This window comes from Chanodichthys erythropterus, chromosome 9, assembly GCF_024489055.1.
Source record: "Chanodichthys erythropterus isolate Z2021 chromosome 9, ASM2448905v1, whole genome shotgun sequence".
NCBI lineage: Eukaryota > Metazoa > Chordata > Actinopteri > Cypriniformes > Xenocyprididae > Chanodichthys > Chanodichthys erythropterus.
In genome coordinates this window covers 25,702,967-25,726,260 of record NC_090229.1, presented here as the reverse complement: position 1 = coordinate 25,726,260, position 23,294 = coordinate 25,702,967, and the positions used below count along the sequence as shown (strand labels likewise).

At 37.1% G+C, this 23,294-nt stretch overlaps 1 protein-coding gene across 1 annotated transcript in view; it reads right to left on the bottom strand.

Moving 5' to 3' along the window:
• Positions 1-17,559, bottom strand: part of lzts1 (leucine zipper, putative tumor suppressor 1) — a 30,478-nt gene extending 12,919 nt beyond the window's left edge. The window contains exon 1 of the mRNA XM_067395139.1: positions 17,471-17,559. The gene's annotated coding sequence lies outside the window, so the exon portion shown is untranslated. The remainder of the gene's footprint in view (positions 1-17,470) is intronic.
• Between the last annotated feature and the right edge of the window lie 5,735 nt (positions 17,560-23,294).

Sequence of the window (23,294 nt, the reverse complement as noted above, 5' to 3'; positions counted from 1 at the left end):
GCAATGCCGTAGAAGAACCTTTTTTTTTTTTCTTAGTGTGAAGCATTTTAATAATCAGAAGAACTCTTTTCCACTAAAAAAAGTCCTTCGGTTCCATTGATGTTCAGAGTTCTTCTTCATGGGACCATAAATCCCAATAAGGAATCTTTATTTTTAAGAGTGTAGCTGGAATTTTATGGGTTATGAATTACATTTAATGTCTATATAATAACTGACACTTTGCCCTCCCAGAGAATATCTTTTTTTTTTTTTTTTTCAGTTTAATTGTCAGATTTTGGCCTTTATAACCCTGGGGCTCGTTCAGACACCATTGTAATCACCCAGCAGTAGGACACATGATTTACAGTTTGTTGGAGAGTAGGTAATGCAGACTTAGGACGGCCAGCTTTGGCTCTTTATGCTCTTGGCTGTTGTTTCATTGTTCTCAGAGACAGATGAGAACGATATGACCTAATCATACAGTCAATGAGCTGAGCTCAGCGGGAGCCGTGACAGAGCGGCCGCGCGTGTCTGCAGGAGGGGCTTGCCGCTAATAGATGCTTAGATGTTATTGAGGTGGAAAGTCGAGCTGCTTTAATTGGCCATGAAAGACCTTTATTACAGACAGTGGGCCTCCTTTGGGTGCGTATGTGTGTGTGGTTTTGTTCCCCTCACACGTTCCACTTGTTTGTCAACCTATGCGGGACAAAGAAGTGTGGCCAGCAGACGTTATCCAACGCATGGCCAATCCATTACTGCATGCATGCATAGAGATCCAGTTCGGGCTGTTGTACTGTAGAAGATTTACTGCAGTCTGAACAAAGCGTACACTGCTGCACTTTACCACACCTGGGACTGCCAGATGGCACCCATAGACTTGCATCTGTATTGTTAAGAATCATTTTTTTTTTTTTTCTTTATTAAAATAAGTGTCCCTTCCCATCATGGTATGAATGACCCTTTTGCTCTGGGCTGTGATATCTGCTTTGCGTGTGGTACTAGATTTCTTGAAGAAATTAAATGCATTAAGAATTTGTGGACTTTTTGTCAGAATGTAGTAATAATAACAAAAAACTACACTGTAAAAAAATATTTTCATCATTTATCACAATTTTTTCTTTTGTCAAATCAACTTAGATAATTAATGTTGTTCAGATAACATAATATTTTGCGTTTCTGTTGATTAAACCAATCACCTTCATTGTATTAACTCAAATTTTTAATTTCAGTGAACTCAAAATTTTAGGGCAACCAGGTAACTTACTTTTTTAAGTTAAGTTTAAGTTAAACCAACAAATCTTTTTTTACAGAGTAGTTTTGGGGAAATTGACTTCTTGGTACACTTACTGAGGCTATAAACAATCTATTATGTCATGTGTTTTTGGTCACACTTTAGATATGGTGTCTTTAACATTATATGCATAAAAAAAAATTCATGAAATGTATTCACTGTAAACCCGGATAAGTTGGCAAAACTCAAAATATTTGAGGCAATCAGTTGCCTCAATACTTTTAAGTTAAGACATTCATAGCTTAAGTAAGCAGAACTGGCAGACTTTTATTTTGTACTCATACATTTTAATTGTTCTTAACTTGAAATGTTTGAGTACACTAATTCATACATTTAACTTAAAATTCATGTAACCTCAATGTGAACATTTTATTAGTGTAAACTTAGCTAGCTATAACAAGCTACTTCAGAAAATGCTAACTTGCTAATTTGCTAACATGTTAATAATAGCATGGTGTGGCACTTGCTGAAAGAGTCTAGCAATATAAAGCATTTAACATACTTGCTCTCAAACCAATCCACATGCACCACTTGTCACCATGATGGTAACTCTCCAAAAACTCACATTAATTGAAACTCTTCTAAATTAGCATAATAAAACAGTACTTAAGATTAATCTTGCACAAAAAAAAAAAAAAAAAAACATTTATATAACACTTAATTTTAGCATTTAATCTCCCTTTCGAATGCCATAGGCAAAGCATGCTAGGAAATTGAAATCCCAGCCCAGTTTCATTTAAACTTAAGTTCCTCTAAATTAAAAGAAATAAGTTCATAAAGCTCAATACAATGAAACAGCTCATTTTACTTAAAATATATCAGTTCTGTGAACTTGAAAGAAAAAGAAAGTGCTAAATTCTCATTAAAGTTAATTTGACTGAATTAATTTGTTTAATTAAAGTTTTTCCTACTCAAACCAATTAATTATTTTGAGTGTTAGGGTTTACAGTGTTGCAAAACAATTTTGCTGTTATTGAGGTACGGGTACGGTTAGTGGCAGGTTTGGTGGTATGGTTAGCAATGTAATTACAGATTTAATTACAGAAATTAATTGCAGGTAATTTTTAAAATATAAGTACCAGTACAATGTAAAATATGTATGTACACAACAAGTACACAATCAAATTATTAATTTAAATTTTAGTAGTTAAAAACACAATGTAAAGTAGAGTATTTTTTTTTTTTATTATGAATTCATGAAAAGCTCTGGAACATGTATGCCATTAATATACTCAGTAAAATAACACTGACACTATTGTGACATGTGATTTCCAGAAAATAGTGAAACACTTAAGGAACTGATCAGACCTGCCTATAGAGTTGTGCGTGTATAGCTGCTGTGAATATACTGGAGGGCAGCCAGACTGGAGTGTCCCGTGGGAATAATGTTTCTCAATCACAACAATGCTGCTTTGTATGAGCACATGTGCTAATTAGCTGAACTGATAGTAACTTAATATTACTATGAATTCATTTGGTTCATTGCACAATTTGAACCGCAGTTTTATCTGTTACATGTAGAATGAGGCTCGGGTATATATTTGCAGATGGTTAATAAGCAGGTTTTGAGCTGAAATACATCCTCTCATCTATGTATGTAAAAAAAAAAACTAATGTCATCGTGCATGTTTAAAGACCTTGGATGTATAATACTGTCTTATGGATCCATTCATCATCTAGTCAGGGAGACTTAATTGGTGGTATATTGTGTGCAGCTGCTAAGGGTCTGTGGGGGAAAGGCTTGTCAGTGATCTCTTTCTCTCTCTCTGTCCACCAGCAGATGTGATCTTATCATTCCTAATCAAGAAAAAAAAAAAAAAAAAAAACTGAGCACAATGACCATCTGGAGTTAAGCCCATCAATGTGCCCAAGCTTTTACACATCGAGCAATGTGCCCCTGTTAATTTTCTCTCATTAGCTAGCAATTTGTGCATAATCAGTAACTGGTATAAAAGGCAATAGGATGTTGTTTTTAGTCTGTTTTACTTACTGTTGATGTTTTTTGCCCCATGATGGAACAGTTACTTTTTTTTTTTTTAACTGTGCTATCCATTAGTCTCATTGTCTCTGTATTTTGTTTTTTGTTGTTTTGGAAATGTTTATGGGGTTCTATTAGATGGACGTCATAGGAACAGTTATACTGCCGGACTGCAACCCAAAATGTCTGATAAAATGATAATTGTCAAATGACAAATGTCTGATAAAATGTCTTAAAATGATAGTTCACCCAAAAATGAAAATTGTCATCATTTACCTTATGTCGTTCCAAACCTGTATGACTGACTTTCTTCAGCAGAATATAGAAGAAGATATTTTGATAAATTTATCAGTTTCTTACCAAAACTGTTTGGTTATCAAGATTCTTCAAAATATCTTCTTTTGTGAAAGCCATGCAGGTTTGGAATGACATGAGGGTAATTAAAGGATGACATTTCAGTTTTGGGCAAACTGTCCCTTTAATGGTCAAAATCATACTGTGTTTAATTGATTTAAAGGGATAGTTTGCTCCTATAGTGTGTGGTGTGCCATGATGTGACAAAGACAGCACACCACACACGAACAGATTTTCAACCAGAGTCCCAACTGTACGGTGGCCCAGTAGTGCACAACACAACGAAATTAAAAAAGCAAATATAAGTTCACAACACAATGGAAACAAGCCACAACACAACGAAATAAAGCCACAACACAACGGAAACAAGCCACAACACAACGAAATAAAGCCACAACACAACGAAATAAAGCCACAACACAACAGAAACAAGCCACAACACAACAAAATAAAGCCACAACACAATGGAAACAAGCCACAACACAACGAAATAAAGCCACAACACAACAGAAACAAGCCACAACACAACGAAATAAAGCCACAACACAATGGAAACAAGCCACAACACAACGGAATAAAGCCACAACACAACAGAAACAAGCCACAACACAACAAAATAAAGCCACAACACAACGGAAATGCTCGTTAATAAAGAGCTCGTTAATATTAGTATTCCTTGCCAATGTATAAAGTCGACAGTCTTACAAAGATATCAATACCATGATTAGTTTTAAGTATGTAAACGTTGTATATCGACATGAAATATTAATTCAAAATCACTTGAGTGCACAATAGTTTCATATTTATACCTGTGAATGATTTGACGCGCTTCCACGGATGAAGGGAACATCTGACAATTCCACCAAGTGGTTAAAACGTATAATTTGTATTCATTACAATGACTTTGTTTAACATTTAAAAACAGACATGTTCAAATTCCAAAGCTTGTTACTTCCTGTTGGTAAGACTGACAAGCTTTGTAATTTGAACATGTCTGTTTTTAAATGTTAAAAGTAATTTTAATAAATACAAATTATACTTTTTAACCACTTGGTGGAATTGGCAGACGTTCCCTTCATCATTCGCCGTGGTAGCATGTCAGATCATTTATAGGTATAAATATGAAGCTATTGTGCACTCGAATGATTTTGAATTAATATTTCATGTCGATATACAGTGGTTATATACTGTTGAAAATAATCGTGGTATTCATATCACTGCCGACTCTATAAAACATTGGCAAGGAATACTAACAATACCAAGCTCTGAGAGCCCCCTAGTGGTCGGGAGCATTTCCGTTGTGTTGTGGCTTTATTCCGTTGTGTTGTGGCTCGATTTCGTTGTGTTGTGAACTTATGTTTGCTTTTTTAATTTTTTGTGTTGTACACTACTGGGCCACCATACGACTGTGAACATGGGAAATCTCGAAAAATCTCTCAAGATCTCAAAATCTCTCAGAATAAACATGATGGACGATAGGCAGAAAGAGATTGCGTTGATAGTGCTTGGAATGATTTTAGTATGTTTTGCAGGACACACTATATAAACACTCGTGCTGTTGCCACAAATCGACAAGCTCCATCTCTGCTGTCCAAATCCATTTATCTTTGTGCTGCGACTGCATTTGTTATGCTTCTGTCTTCTGTCAGCTTGCTTTCTGATTGGATATTGTTTAGTTTCATGTGATAATCTCCAGAGCATGCGCGCGTTTATCCTCAGGGTTCCCCCCACACATTTCTGATCGTAAATATTCAAAGTAGAACCATCAAGATAATCTGGACATTACCTAGGATTGTCGAAAGGGGAGAAATCGGCCCAAAATCAGCCTGATTATCTTGTGGTGTGTACCCAGCATTAGACTTTGGTTCATCTTCGGAATGCAAATACATTTTTTTTGATGAAATCTGAGAGCTTTTTGTCCCTCCACTGGTGCTGTCTCAACTTTGATGCTTCAAATCCATGTGTATTGAGCGGTTTGTTCCAAATTTTCTGAAGAGTCTCAATGGCTTAATATGATTAACGGATTTGATTTAGGCTTTTATTGACATGTAAACATTGATCAGGGAACATAAGCTAAACCGAACCTGCTTGATGCGTGAACCTCTCAAATCTCTTGAAGAAGTTCAAACATGCCGTGTAAAACATGAGAACAAACCTCATTGGTTCTTGCAGAAGCTCAAACGTGCTGCATAACACATGAGAATGATCCTCATTGGTTCTCGCGCATCAAGCAAACATGAGCTTCCGTTTACCACAACTGATGTGTGATTTGATGAATGTTTAAACCTGCCTAAACCTGTTTAGGCTTTTATTCAGAATGTATCTGAATAAAAGCCTAAAAGCCTAAAGCCGATTGAGTGTCTTCAGAAAATTTTGACTAAACTGCTCGATTCATATGGATTAGTTTTATGATCTCTTTATGAACTTTTTGAAGCGTCGAAGTGTCAGTTGCATAGCTGTCTATGGAGGGACAGAAATTAACCAAATTTCATCAAAAAGACCTTTATTTATTCCAAAGATGAACGAAAGATATGAGGGTGAGTAATTAATAACCAAATTTTTATTTTTGCGTGAACTATCCCTTTAAGTTATCTATTGTATTCGCTATAAAATGTGTCCTTTCTATTTTCACTTCACAGTCTTGCCCTTTTTCTGTAACACTTTACAATAAGTTCCAATTAGTCAGTTGTAGTGATTTAGTTTTCAAAGTTCCAATAAGTTTATCTGTAATATTCATTTACATAAATGAATACATGCAAGTTGTATTAATGAACATTAGTTAATGTATTGTGTACAAACATGAATAAAAAATTAACAATAGTAAATTTATTAACATTAACCTAAATTAATAAATGCTGTAAATAATTGTTATTGTTCATTTTACTCCACTTTTTCTTTAAAGAAGAATGGTAGATAATATTACTTTGCACTGTTGCAATTAATTCCAGCATGTAACAATATCTGACCAGTTTTGACCACACTATGAGCACATTTCACTGAAAATCATGCTGTTCTCGGAAATCTCTGTTCCCTTTCTATAGGAAACTCTCATACTTGTCTAACCGAGGATGTGAAACTTAGTGGAGAGTCAAACAAATAATCTGCACCAATCCAATAATTTTGCAATGCAACACTGACCTTACAGTATTTACAGTACAGAAAGTCAGTTTGAACTTGAAAGTGGACACTTTCAATGCATTATGCATTCAACATGCATTCAACATTGCAAGTCTCCATGGCAACACTAAATAAAGGATTTTGGTGGCCATTATTCATGATTTTAAATTCTGGGCATTGCCTACTTTAATATACACCCCAGCAGTGCACCTATCTCATGCTGGATGATCTGAGATCTGAGTCCTAAGTAATTGAGTTGTACATAACGTAGGTTACAGAGGGAGAAAAATCTTATCAGGATATTTATTTTAATTCTTAAATTTGGCTGAGACACACACACACACGCACACAAACATATGCAGGCATCCCATTGGTCACAATTTCAAACTCAAGCCCTCAGACACATCTGGAGCAGCTGAGAGTAAATGCACTCTTGAAATAAGAACTCTTGACATGAAGGCAGATGCATTACAGTGATGGAGTGAATAATTCAAAAGGAAGGACATCTCCTCCTCCAGCATCACTCAGAGTCCTCTCCAACACCCTCACAGCACTTTCTAACCACTCTCTTATGCACGCCAACCACTTAGAGTGCTTAAGTGATGCGCCTTCCTTTGAAAGTTAGATTTCAGTATAATTGTGCAGAGGACAAATAAATCACTGCCATTGTCTATGAGAAACAGCTCTTACTCTTTCTCCTAATTCTAATAACTTTTTACACCAAACCTCAAGTCAGATATTAGTCAAAATTTTATTGTTTCCACCACATAACTTAAGATAAAAAAATCATGCTTTGCTAAATCATAATCATGAAATAAATGTACTAACTTAAACCATAATTGTGAGATAAAAAGTTGAAATTATGATGTACTAAGTCATATTTATGAGATAAAAAAAAGTCATAATTATGACATTATGTCATACTCAGTCATAATAATAAAAAGTTTAAATTATGGCCTAAAAATTCAGTTTGACAGAAAGTCATTATTTCAACTTTGTATCTTATAATAAAAATAATCTCATAATTATGACTTAGTATGTCAGTTATGACTTAGTATGTCTTAATTAGACAGAGTATGCCATAATTTAAACTTTGATTTAAATGCATAATGAGTTTAGTATTTCATAATTATAACACTAATCATTTTCTACATAATCTCATAATTTCGATTTTTTATGTCATACTTAAGATTTACCGAAGCATGATTTATTTTTCTTATGTGGTGGAAATGGGCTTCCATTAATTACAGCTATCAAATGATAAAATAATTGCATATATCAATATTTGCTAAGCCCCCCAAAATGAAGAAAATTCAAATAAATCATTGAATAACTCACTCAATATAACCCTCTTAGAAGTAAATCACTTGCATATGTGATTAAATTCTTTACCAGGTTACTAAATAGTCTGTATTATTATAATTATCATTATCATTATTTTAGTCTTAAAGGTGCCCTAGATTCAAAAATTGAATTTAACTCGGCATAGTTGAATAACAAGAGTTCAGTACATGGAAATGACATACAGTGAGTCTCAAACTCCATTGTTTCCTCCTTCTTATATAAATCTCATTTGTTTAAAAGACCTCAAAAGAACAGACGAATCTCAACATAACACCGACTGTCCCCAATATTTGCATATGCCAGCCCATGTTCCCAACATTATGAAAGGCATTAGACAAGGGCAGCCAGTAACATCTGGATCTGTGCACAGCTGAATCATCAGACTAGGTAAGCAAGCAAGAACAACAGCAAAAAATGGCAGATGGAGCGATAATAACTGACATGATCCATGATAACATGATATTTTTAGTGATATTTGTAAATTGTCTTTCTAAATGTTTTGTTAGCATGTTGCTAATGTACTGTTAAATGTGGTTAAAGTTGCCATCGTTTCTTACTGTATTCACGGAGACAAGAGCCGTTGCTATTTTAATTTTTAAACACTTGCAGTCTGTATAATTCATAAACACAACTTCATTCTTTATAAATCTCTCCAACAGTATAGCATTAGCCGTTAGCCACGGGGCACTATCAAACTCATTCAGAATCAAATGTAAACATCAAAATAAACACTGTACTTACGCGATTAGACATGCTGCATGACGAACACTTTGTAAAGTTTCATTTTGAGGGTTATATTAGCTGATTGAACCTTTTTTATGTTGTTTAAGGCAAGTGCGAGCTCTTGGGGCGTGGAGCACGATTTTTTTTAAAAGGCCACACACCCTGAATTGGCTCATTTCTGATTATTCCCCAAAATAGGCAGTTAAAAAAATGTATAAAAAAAAATCTATGGGGTATTTTGAGCTGAAACTTCACAGACACATTCAGGGGACACCTTAGACTTATATTACATCTTTTAAAAAAAAAGTTCTAGGGCACCTTTAAATTGTAATGTTTATTTAGTTTTTGACAATGGTAATTAGACTCTGTCTTGATTTATTAATGTCTTTCTTTTAACCATATTTTTTCTTAGAGCTATGACACTTATAATACCCACCACTGCACTGATAATGCTACACAATAATTAAAAAACAGGTGCCAGCTTAATTTGATCCTCAGTCTCCCCACATGTGGTGTGAAATAAAGGAAAATAATGATGGTGGGCTAGAGTGGCCTCGATTATGTCCACCTCTTCCAATGCCCTTTAACCTTGCTGTTTTGGATAAAGGTGTGTAGGAGACTGAATAAAATGCAAGAATAGAGAGAGAGGAGAGAGTGATGGAGGGGGAGTTGAATTTGGAGTTAAATGAAGGGTGTGTAGGTTGGATAGAGTGAAAGTGAGCTCAGTTAACTAAAAAAACCAAAAATTGTTGCCAACAGCAGCACTGAAATTGAAACAGTTGTAATGATGAATCATAAGGTTATCATTAACTAAAATTATTAAAAAAAGATAAGAACTATCAATGAATAATTTTAAAAATGATAAAAAAGGAGTTTGGCCAAAAAAAAAAAGAAAGAAAAAAAAAAGCAACAACAACAGAAACAAAAAACTAAATGGGAACTGTAAATGTGCTGTACAATATGAATGAAAACTAAATGCAATTATTATTCTGCTCATTACAACCAGGGGTGCGTTTAAGGGTGTACTCACAGTAGGCTCTCTGAACCGTGGCCGAGCGCGTTTGACCTCCAAAGCCCAGTTCGTTTGAAAAGTGTGATCGCTCCGTTCCGTGCCCGGGCGCGGTTCGTTTAGGCGGTTCGGTTGGTCTCGAGCGCGCTTCGCATGCAGTGTGAGCGCTAACCATGCCAGAGCATGGAAGGGTTACTACTTTTGTGTGCATTACTCTCATGATTATGATGGCAAACATCTTTATTACTACTTTGATAGTATACTTATCAGTTCATGTAATTAATTTGAGTGTTTTTGGGTTTATAACGGGTCTGATTCTCACCTTATTGATGAACAGGAATTGTAGTTTGCGAGTAAAGCTGCAAATTCCTTCTTTAACGTCAGCTGTCTTCGTAATAATCCTCTGATACGTGCCATTGAAAATCGCTGTGCGTCATAAATTATAAATAGTCATATATGATGAAAACATGCTCTGGCCTGGAACATTAAGGGCAATGTGAGTGCGGGCCAGTGAGGGAGGGGGTAGGGGGGACAGTCGCGCTCTGTCTTGGTTCAAGGCAACCGTGCCTAGTGTAAGTACACCCTAAAATACAATGATGTGACTAACTACTATAGTAAAATGCGTTGTTGGAGAAACTAACCAACTAGTCAACACTGTTTCCAAAAACTGTAGTAATCTGTTCTTTGAACCACATTCAAAAGTTGCAACAATATAGGACTGTCGTTAATGACGTCACACACAAGTGGAGGAGTAAAAACCTGTGCGAATCAATCTATTTGAGGTCTCCGAGATGGTAGTGCAATGAACGTGGCACCTAATGACTACTTGTTTTTGTTCCATGTCATTTTGTCTTATTTTATGATTGATTCATCGTGGGTTCCCTCAGGTCATACTCTGGAGTTTCCTTTGCGCATTTTACACATATGTGAACTCTTCTTCAAAAACATCACTGATTGTTGACAAGCTAAAATATAAAGAGATTAAAATGTATATATTTAAATAGAATGAAAGATATAGAATGTACTGAATGTTAGCTTGCTTATTGTACCCTAGAGCATGATCTATTTTAGTCCACATGTCATTTAACAAGAAATTATGTTTCTAACCACAGCTCGAGAGACACTGCGACACTGTTTGCGAATGTTTGTTGGAACTATGCTTTCAGGAAACTCCAAATCATTGAACTATGTTAATGACGGAACTTGCAACCATAATTGGCTGATGATGCTTTCAGGAAACATCCCAGATGGTGTAGTTATGATATCTACCTAAAAGAGCTAACATGGTAACAGTCAAACCTTGACCCCATAATTTTTTTTTTCTGTCAAAAAGAGACATCCAATTAGACGGGATGGGAGCATCGTCTAATTAGCATCATTAAAGTATTTAATCAACAAACTTGCAAAGGGTGATGAATAATTAAGCATTTCGTAGCAGATTCCAAATGGGCCTGTTCATAACTGATGAATTTTCTTAAGTAAAATAGTTCCTTTTTCTACTACTTCTAATAAGAATAAGAAAAGATGAAGAAAAAAATTATTTGATTTAAAGAATGCAAAGATGGTTATTATCATATTTCTGCTTTCCTAGGCTCTAATTTTCTTTGGAAAAGTGAACGGATGTCATCAAGCATCTACACTCTTGTCTCTGATTGATCTCTGTTGTCTGGCTCCTGGTACCATCAAAGATTCCCTGAAAGCTTAGAAGCCTCTGGAATCTGTCCAAAAGTAGTTTTAGAGACCAGTGTATCTGGGAAATATATGCACCATGTCATTTCCATGAAATATTTACAGATATGCTCTCTTCTCTGAACGAGCCCTGACAGATAGAGACAGCACAATACCATATTTCCATTTCTTTTTTAAGATTCTAGTAGTGACTCATGAACCCATGGCAGCACAGCAAAATAGGCAGCTGATCTTAGATCTGATCATTGATGTATCTGAGACCAACAGAGCACTCATCATGTTGGAAGATGTAATTAGATGTGCAAAACTAAATTGTCCAAATCAGTTTGTCAGTAGGCTGTAATTAAGTAATTGAGCTGGTTTAAGGGGTTAGTTTACACAAAAATGAAATTTCTGTCATTAATTGCTCACCTTCACATGTTGTTTCAAACCCGCAAGACCTTCGTTCATCTTCAGAACACAAATTAAGATATTTTTGATGAAATCAATGAGCTTTCTAACCTCAGGCCAGAAAGGTAGTAAAGACATTGTTAAAAATAGTCAACGTGACTACAGTGGTTCAACCTTAATGTTATGAAGTGACGAAAATACTTGTTTTGTGCAAAAAACGAACGAAAATAATGAATTAATTCAACAATTTCTTGTCTTCCATGTCTTTATCCTATGCTGTTCACGTAGTAAACACAGTGCGGCGCTTCCGGGTTCTACGTCAGAACGCCATCTTAAATTAACATGTTAACTTTGACAGCCCTAAAATACTTTTTTTTTTCTTTTTCTTTTTTTTTTTCGTTTTACAGGACCTAAGGCCCTGTTTACATCTGGTATTAAGATGCATTTTGGTCAATCGGATTACAAGTAGACGAGAGAGACACATACCTGTTTATGCCTGGTATTTTAATCCATCTCTTTTGTCCACTTTCAACCTTTTGTCCTGATTTCTTCGAGGGGAGGGTCTAGGGGCGGGTAAATGTATGTTTTTTTGTTTTTTTTCAAATCTTTCGATGTAATGGACAAAATAAGCTTGCATAATTTTCATTTGAATGAGCCCGGAGATAATGCGGGAAAACCATAGAGAGCATCAGTTTTCATTTGTGCTCTGATTGCCGAAAGAAGTGATACAAATCAGGAATGTTGAGAGAACATTGTGTTTGGTACATTTTTTTTTTTTTTTTTCTTGTCTTCAACCCAAACTTGGGTCTCCATTCAATAAAGTTTAAATCCCGTCTGGCTAGTGTGCTTCCCATAATGTTTATGCATTATGTCAGTAGGCAGAGAGTCAGAGTCTTTTGTGGCTGTTCGAACACTTTTGACCACGTCTACACTACAAAAGGCAGTCCGGTCAAATGCGCTTTTGACTACCTCTGGAAGTACTGGAAAGTGGACAAGCTCAAAACATTTTAGACCCCATTTACACCTGTATTTAGTGTCATCCACTTGTGATGCGATTGACCAAAATGCCTCTTAATACCAGGTGTAAACAGGGCCTAGGATACACTTTCCTCTGTACATTTAACCTAAAATCTTGAAAATTGCAGGAAGTTAACACATAACGTACAAGTACAATGCTTGATTTTTAGAGTTTCCTGTTGTCTTTTTTTTTTTATCAGATACAACTCTAAATGTAGTTCCAAAGGTAGGTTCAGGAGGAGCCTAACCATTCAGTCCTGTCAATCATCATTATAAGCACCAGTCACTGCATCATTCCAGCGATAATTCTTCCAGCATCCCTCCTCCTCCACATCTCCTCCTCTATTTCTCTTATTCTCCCACTGTGCAGTACTGTTATATGGGGGTTTAGCTTGGAGCTCGAGCTGAGCTTTGGGTTCGAGCCTCCTTCAAGGACAGCAAGCTAAGTTTGTTTACCATTAACGGGCAGGCGAAGTCGTGAAAAGTTTTTAAAATTACATGTTCAGTGAATAATCAAGAGGGTAGATGCTGCAATCTATGTATTTTTGAAAGACGAATGTTTAAAATGCTTGTTTTGAGCAAAAATATATCAAGGTATAGTAGATTGTTTTCCTAAATAAATCCATTTGTGAAGCTGCTGGTGCCAAAACAAGTGTCAGTGTTGCAACATGAGTGTTTAGATCCCAAAACACCTTTAATTCTTCTCTTGAACGAATGTCACTGCATGACACCTTGTTCAGTGCCAGTGCTCCACACCCTGACTGTATCTCACCCACACAAGATTTCATAAGCGCGGATGAGTAATTTCTGGAGGCAGGAAAGAACATGTCTCTGTCTTCAAAGGATTAACTGTATACATATAAAAGGCCAGCTCTGATACTTCTGAATGTTTTGAATCCTCTAAGGTGCCAAACTGGAACAAAATCATTCATGAGATCATTATATGCCCTAACCGTCTGTTTAGTAGACAGATTGTCCAAAAAAAGTTTGACTTGGAAGATCTTCGTACCATCTTGAGTTATTGATCATTTTTGGAGGGAAGCAGGTGTTTAAAAGATCTTTTGCTGAATATGTCTGGCATGTGGATAGGGGAGTAAAACGTCTTGGACTTCCAGTGAACTGGAAAATAACTGACTCTCTGTTAAAACCTGATGATAAACTTGTCTATTCAGGGTGAAGTCGTACACCAACTGTTCTCCCACATACAGAGACAGTAAGAGAGTAAAAACAAGGAAACGGGAAGCGTCATTTATATGGGTAGGAGACAGTCTCAAGTTTCACACAGCTTTGGTGCTTGTGTATGTGTTTGTGTGTGTGTGATTCAGCTGTACCCTACGTAATGGGGACAAAATGTCCCCACAAAGATGGCAATATCTGGAATCCTTGTCCTTGTGGGGACATTTTTTTTTGGTCCCCGTGAGGAAAACAACTTAAAAAAAACACTAAGTGATGTTTTTTGAAAATCTAAAGATTCAGAAAGTTTTCTGTGATGGGTAGGGTTAGGGTTAGGGGATAGAATATACAGTTTGTACAGTATAAAAATCATTATGTCTATGGAATGTCCCCTATATAACATGAAAAGCTAAGAGGAAGGTTAAATAAGGCCAGTTTAGCACTGCCTGATCGGTCATAATTATCATGAATTATTAATTTATAAATATCACGTTTTTGTGGAGTCGCACCACATGATATTTTAAAACCTGAACTAACCTCGCTTTGTCAAAGAAAGGTCAAGTTATCTGATATTTGAAGAGACTTATTGACCTAGACATACAGTAATGATCGGAGCCAAATCTCTGTCTTGCCCTCCCAATCAGACTTTAGAGAAAGTGATCTGGGGCAGGCTGTGTGTTGAAAAGTTTGGGGAAGGGCTGTAGACTGCCCCAACCTACAATATCATAACACCAGATAATTGCTGTATTTTTCTGAAAGCAATGGCGCGTTATGCACAAGGCGGCTTAAGTCTGTTGGGGAAATACAGAGACTAACAATCACATTAGCGATAACATGCAGAAATATTTGCATGCTAATGTAAGTCATTATCGTTATAGTTGTGTGGATTCTGCTATTATTTTATATTTGGAACATTTTTTAGAACTATAACTTTATCGTTATAGTTATCATCCTTGGTGATAGACCACTATACACCTTACCTGAGCAGTTGAGTTAAATACGCAAGAACGTAATGTGTTTAAAATAGTTTAAAATGCATTTTTCAGTTGAAATCTGTCATCTTTCATTTGCTGTTAGTGCTGAATGTATGAATCAAACTGTCTGCTTAAACAAACAGTTTGTGGTTTATCAATCAGATGCACGTTAATGTTGCATTTGTTACTATAACAACAGTAAGCTACCGTCAAGCTACGTTTTCTTTCAGAATTGTCATTCAATGGCAGAAAAGTAAAAACTGTAGCATTTTATTTAAAAAGGGAAAGTAAGATGTTTATCTAAATAACGTCATGTCACTGACCCAAATAACTGAATAAATGGTGCTCAGTAAAGCATTAGTTTATAATTTATTCATGCTGCAGAGAGAACTGAAGTCCTGCAGAGATCCATATTACTGAATGGTAAATTTGCAGTTAAACTTGTTATACAGATAATGAAATGTTAATTAATTGTGCAGCCGATGAGCTAATATAGTCATCTATATAGGGCACTGGAGGTCCACCCCACATGGTCCACCTACTTTGACATTTCTGTCCTTTTTACTTGTTTGTATGAACATAAGCCATGTCTTTGCACTGTGCATTCACACACCCACTCTCTGAAAACCTGCCTGTGCAGATGTCCTGTTAAACTCTTCCTCTGACAGTAAATCTGTTTGTTTTCCTGCCTTTCCCTAACTCAAGGACTGGTTTAAAGTAGAAGGATCCTGCGCTCCCACACATCTTCAAGTACTTGTGTATTATCTGAACTTGCCTTGGCATGTAACAGGCTCTTGTGTTCACATTGTTATTCTGTTTAGATGGTGTTACCTTCCCCCAGTCTGCAGTTTCTTTGAAACCCAGAAAACAGGATGAGGCATGCTTTTTTGCCTTTTTTATGTCATGTTATCATCATCATCATCATCATCATCACAGAGTCTTAACCTTCTAATTAACATTTGCCAAAAGTAAACAATATTGTCAATAGGCTCATGATGTTTTAATGGACAAGTTTATGTTGTAAAACCAGAATTTATGCAAAATGTTACCTAACAAGAACTGTCAACGGTGTAAGGAGATAAAAATGGCAAAACATGGTTAACTGAGACGAATATAAATCTGTTATGTAAGAATGCTTTTCTGACATAATTCATTGCAGTCTCTGTGGTCACTGACCACATTTGGTTCAAGCAGTGGCATGATTGTTTGTGTTTTCTAGAGGTTTTGATAATGAGCATGTTCCTTGCAAAGAACATTTCATATTTTATCATATTATGATTGGTATCCTATTTGCCCTGTTATTGTACTCATGAAAACACTCATATGATCATACTGTCTCATGCATGAGGAAGTTCCATTAGTTCTCATTTAATTTGATCAGCAATAATATTTTATTATATATTACACACTTAGGGCTGCTGTAAAATCGATTAATCACGATTAATCGCATCTAACCTAAAAGTTTGTTTTATATATATAATGTCTGTGTGTCACACACACCCATATATAATATGTATAAATATAATAATATATATTTACACACACATATATTATGTAAACAGACTTTTATGTTAGATACGATTAATCACGATTAATCGATTTTACAGCTCTATTTACACTGCAAAAAAACTTCTAATTGGTATTTTTGTCTTGTTTTGCATTAGAAATATTTCAGCAATAATAATTCTATAATAAGGTCTCCTTTGTTAACATTGAGTAAATATATTTTAAAGCATTTATTAACCTTTAATATTGTTACTTAATAAAATTTCAAATGTATGTTTGTTCACAGTGCAATAACTATAATAAATTAGAAGTGTTGTAAAATTAAAAGATTTAATAAAAGTATAAGTGTTGTTCTTTGTTTGTTTATGTTAACTCATGTATTTAACTAATGTTAACAAATAAAACTTTATTTTAAAGTGTTACCGTTAGATTTATGCTTAAAACAAACAAAAAAATATGGTAACACGTTAGTATGGGGAACATATATTCACAATTAACTATGACTTTTCCCCTCAATAAACTCTTAATTTACTGCTTATTAATAGTTAGTAAGGTAGTTGTTGTAGTGGTTAACTTCAGGTATTGGGTAGGATTAAGGGGTGTAGAATATGTGCTTTATAATACCAATAAAAGTACTAATAAAGAAACTAGTTAAAAGTGTGAATTGTTCCCTATACTGAAGCGTTCCCATTACTAATAGGGTAAGAAAAGTAAAATTATATTCTCTGAAAACAAGTTATCTTATGCAGTTTTACTTAGCATTTAGCTTGTTTTTCAAGGATGTTTAGATACTTTTACTGTAAAACAAGATATAATAATAATGATTTTTTTTTTTACAGATTTCTTTTACAGTGAAACCAAAACATGAAAGCAACATTTCAAATCGTTCGATACCCACAATAAATGTAAAATAAATAGTGACTCACCATGTTTCATGGTCCCTCAAGTGTGCTTTAATTTCTGCTGTCTATGTTCTGTATAAATGCGCTGCTTATATTTAAATGGAGAACAGGAGGTTACAAGCATTATCTCTCTGGTCTCTCCTCTCTCGATCTTTCCTCCTTCTGTACTGTGGGTTGAGTCTCTACAGACTGCCATGATGTGGGTGTTTTGTGTAATACCCACCAGTTCACAAACCCTCCCTCTCTTTTGGTTTATCCCTCCCTTTTCTGTTGATCTCTTTCTGTGTGTCTATGTTTGCAAGAACTGCCACACTGTTTCTGCTTTGATATCTGCAATGCATCATTCATACTTTTGCAGAATTCATATATCACTCCATGCATGTATTTAGTCTTCTTCTGTCCTGACATACCATTTATGTGGGCATTGATCCATCGTAAGACTCATGTGCACTCACCTAAAGCAATAATTGTACCGCATGTGCATTTTTCCAGGTCTGCCAGATGGTGATCGAACATAAAACAAGCTGCGTTAACATGAACCTCAGGAATCCCAGCATAACCACTCGTTAGATGGGATCACATCCGTCCTACATGAGGGCAGTGACAGTTAAGAGGGATATGATACTTCACATGTCCCAAGGGCCGACTTTTAATGGGGCCATTCCGATCCTTGAGTCCAGTGCCATCTATTACAGCTGTGACCTCCAAAGGGCGTGAATGGTGTAGTAGAGGATACTCTTTCTAAAACATCTGTGTCCTTGTGCAAGGATGCATCCTTCATTTATGTGATAGAGCCGTTTTTTCACCTACTGTATTACTTCACAAGTCTTTCTCATGTTATATCATACTGTGGTGTGGATTGCAGAAAAGAATGACATATAATAATCTAAAGATCTATCACTGATATCATATGTCAGTTTCGTTATTCTCCCAGGCAGAAATTTCCAGCTATGCAAATTCTACTTTTCCTACCTACTTGAATGATGAAAGACATTGGATTGTGAATATTTAAATAAAGTTTGACATCAGAAATAAAATCTGACAACAATAGTAACATTTTAGGATACACAATATATTGATACATTATTGATTATCATTGATAATAGATTTTCATATCAGTACATATTGCACATTTAATCATTCATTCATTTCCCAAATTTTTACATTTAGATTACGTTTGTATCATCTAACACTCACTTAATATAAAATATACATAATAATAATTTAATAACACTTACTCACTGAATGAACATGATAATTTTTTATAACTTTTAAAACAAATAATTTTTGCTTTTAGTGTTTTATGTATAATTTATTTGGACAAACTATAGAATTGTAACGTTAGGCTTTTGTTGGTTATTGGCCATAACAGGAAAATTATTATTGTCAGTATTACTGTTTTTACTGTGTTTTTGATCAAATAAATGCAGCCTTGGTAAGCTTGACTTTAAAACTTTTAATAATATTATCATCCCCGAACCTTTTAATGATACTGTAAGGATAATGCTTTGTGTTCCTGTGACCAAGTGCATGTTTACGCGACAACAGTGTAAAAAAGACAGAAACATTTGTATAGATGACAATGCTGTCAGAACAATCCCTGTTCACATGGATCTGCAAAAATTACTAAAAACGCTGTATTATGCATTCCAAGTCAGTATTTATCTTTTCCAACGTGCACGCCTATAGACTGAACATGTAATGTGCATGTGCATGCTGTCACCGTTTTCACAGATCTGCAGAAACCTGTTTTCAAAAGTTTTTGCATTTTCAGGCCCCCAAAACGCCATTGTCGTGTATATGATCGGCCAAAACGCATAAAGTTTTCCGTTTAAAAATTAAAACGTTTAGTCAAGAACAGTGTTGTGTACACAGCCCCTTAGTGTTCATGTCTGTTTCTTTCTCATTCAGTTCACCTGTTGTTAATGAATTAACTCATTAGCTCCCTCATTTGTTCTAGTATTTATACTCCCTGCTTCTTTCAGTTGGTTGTCTGATCTCGTCTTTGTTTTATGTCTGTGTAAACTGCTGAGTATCTCCTACATTTCCCTGTGGTTTCGTTGGACTTTCTATCATTGTGCACTCCTTGAAATCACATTACGTGACATAAGATCGGACCTAACAGAAGTTATTTTTGTGACATTTTCCTTTTTTCTCTCCCCCCGTCACTGTGGACCTTCCCGCTGGCCAGTTGTTGTGCCTGGAGTCAAACACCAGGGATTTTTTGGAGTTGGCATGCCAAATGCACTATCCCAACTGGGCACACCTTTCAGGTAATGGTCCTCATGAGGATATCATCGCATGTGTGGAGTGGGCACTTGTGAATAACAACTCGGCATTCACCATCGGCCTATTGGAGGACACCAGTCCCATTCCAGACCCAGAGCCCAGTCAGCATTCACCCCATCCGCGAAACGACAACAGATCTCCACCGCAGGCATGGAGTCAGTGCCAACAAGCCAGTAAACCATGCTGATCCTTATACTGCCCTGGATCCTGTGCTCATTTTGATGTCTGACCAGGTGCGCGAGACTGCAACATCTCCCATTACCAAGGAAGTATTAGTGGAGCTTGAGGACTCGGATGGAAGCCCTGCCCACACTCCCACCGCTGTGAATGTGCTAGACCTGGCCTCTCTGAATATAATAAACGTATCTGAGGAGGTAATACCCATGTTTCTCCCATCCCTGCTGGTCCTGCCCAGCATGAACTCTGCAGTACCCCCACTTGTTTCGCCCAGCCCTGAGTCTCCTGTTTCCCCGCTGAATCTCCTGTTTCTCCACTGGTTCCCCCAAGCCTTGAATCTCCTGTTTCTCCTCTGGTCCACCCAGTCCCATGTCATCTGTGCTCCTTATGATCCCTGCCAGCCTCCCTCTCCCACCTCCTCTACCAAGTTCAGTCAGTTCCTCAACCCTGCCACCTCTGGTTCCTGTCATTCTCTTGGTGCATCCTCAGTAGATTCAGTCCGGTGGTGTGGAACTACTTCACACCTTCCAGTCCCCAGCTCTGCCTCGGCATGAGGATCCCCCTCTACATTTACATTTACATGTATTCATTTTGCAGATGCTCGAAAGAGATGAGTTTTCAGCTGTTTTTTGAATATTGCCAGGGATTCTGCATTCTAGATAAAGGCGGGGAGAACATTCCACCGGCAAGGAACAGTGAACAAAAATGTTCTGGAGAGTGATTTTGTGCCTCTCTGTGATGATACCATGAGCCTTCATTCATTTAGTGATCGCATGTTTCTGGTAGGGATGTAGACTCATAAGAATGAGTGGAAGTAGGAGGGTGCTGAGCCTGTGGTAGATCTGTAAGCAAGTGTCAATGCCTTGAATTTGATGCGAGCAACAAGTGGTAGCTAGTGCAGAGAGATGAAGAGAGGTGTGACTTGGGCCCTTTTGGGCTCATTAAAGACAAGACGGGCTGCAGCGCTCTGAAACATTTGTAGAGATCCTCAGACTCTCATTGGCTCTGACTTGGGCCAATGCTCCCTTAGCTCCACTGTAGCCCGTCATCCCGCCAGCTCCACCAGGCTCCCTCATCCACCCGTTTCCGCCTTTGTCAGATGTCACCCTGGCTCCACCATGGGATTCCTGGCTGCCGGTTTTACCTCTTCTCTCCATCCCTTTGGCTCCACCGAGCTCCACCTTCCCTCCGGCTTCACCGTTGTCCTAGGTTGCATCGGTTCCACTGCAGTCTTCCGGATCCCTGTCTTCGCCTTGGTCTCATGAGCCGTCAGGTCCACCTTGGCCCTCCAGACCTGAAGTGTCACCCTGGCTCCATGTCTCCTCGGTTGTGTCTGGGTCTCTCTAGCTTTGTCGCAGGAGATAACATCCCTGTTTTCATTGATAAAGCCTCCACCATGGCTCCTCCCTCCTGCTATGCCACCTTGGAACATCGCACTGGCTGTGGCCTGCATCATCACCTGGCCCCTTCTGCTCCTGGCTCCTCTCTCCCTCCACTCCCCCATGGACTGTTTTAGTTGCCCCGGACTGCATTTGTTTCTGTTCTCTTCCATGCCCCACTCCAAAGAGCCCACCCTCCCTCCTCAGTTAGACCTTGTACGGTGCAAGGACGCGGAGGGAGGCATACTGTCAGGATTATGCTTTGTGTTCTTGTGACCTAGGCTGAATCCAAAATTACCCCCTATGCCCTCTTTGACTATTCCCTACATTTCTCCACTTATATAGTCCAGTGAATGAAAACAAGTGAGCGAATTCGGACATTGAGTGGATGGATATATGATTTAGCTGCAGGCGCCATCTTCTGGCGAGACGTGTGAATTCATTCGGCGCGTGATTCACAATGCATTTATGGGTATTCTCTAGCCATTGAGCGTACATCAGTTGTACACTCGTTATTGTGGTACATTGTGGGATTGAATGAGTGCCCTCGAAAATATCCACTAAGGTTTTCGACACCACTAGTAATGGCTGTTTGATCCCTTCAAATAGTGCCCTATTTAAGGGTATAGGGGGTGATTTTGGACACAGGGCTAGTTTTCATGTCTGTTTCTTTCTCATTTAGTTCACCTGTTGTTCAATGATTAACTCATTTGCTCCCTTGTTTCTTTCAGTTGGTTGTCCGATCTCATCTATGTTTTACGTCAGTGTAAACTTTTGAGTAGTTGTTTATCACCTACGTTTCCCTGTGGATTTGTAAATAAAAACTGTTTCATTGGACTATCATTGTGCTCCTTGCACTCACGTTACGTTACGAGGGGTAAATTCTAGAGTAAACAAATATGTGATTTGCTATTTGTACTATGAGGCAGGACATTCAATTCTAGAGCTGCCATATTATGCATTGTGGTGTCTCTATCAAAACTGGAAAGCAGGACTACAGATGCCATAATGATATAACGATTTATCTCATTCATAAATGTATGAGGGGACAGTCTCTGCCTTGTCTGGTTCGATTGCTGTTAAACAAGCTGAGTGAATCAGTCACGTAGTGTAATCAGATGTGTGAAACTGTGATGTTGAATTAAGAGAGTTAATAGTCCGTTCTGCTGAAAGTAGAAAGGGTTGACACACATTAAAATGTATTGCACCTGACAGGCAACACTTGTCAAATGCCCCTCTTGTGCTACAGATAGAGGCTCCATGCTGTTATTTATTAATTGTCTTGTGTCTGTGTGCTTCATAAGCCTGTAAAGAGCTTGATGTTTACCCTAGTACTCCTGTTTCTTTTCCTTTCTTCCATCCTACACTTGTTTCTTGCTCCCTCAGCCCATGGTTATGCAACAGAGTGACTGAATTAATGATCAGTTGATACAGCCAAAACAACAGTGTCATTTCTGAACCACAAATCAGAAATGACACAGAAAAGTAATTTTTCTTTTACAAAAGACTGCTTAAAAATTAACATGAAACTTTCCACATCAGTTCAGTGTGGCATTTGCATTACCTTTAGTGAATATTGATGTATAATCAACTTATGACTGAGTGTTTTTGTACTTAAATGTGTCAGTTTGGTGTACTTCACTTCAAGTACATCATTTAATCTGTAACATAAACATAACATAAAAAACCCCACTGTCAGTTGTCTTACAACTGCCTCAGGGGCAGTGAATGTCTCAGTAAATGTGAATTATGGGAAATACATTTGTTGTAAAGGGTTACCAACTGTAATCTCTGTCCAAAGGCAAAGAGTGTGTGTGTAAATATGTGGTGAGTTTATCCTTTCCGGTTCTAGTCATGTTGAAACTTGTAATGGCAGCAGGGAAGGTAAAGTTTGTTATTTACATTTTTAGCATTTGTCCAAGTTGTAAAGAATTTATGACAAGCCTGAACATAAGGGCAACAAATGTTCTTCATTCACCATCTCTTTCTGCAAATTTAAACCA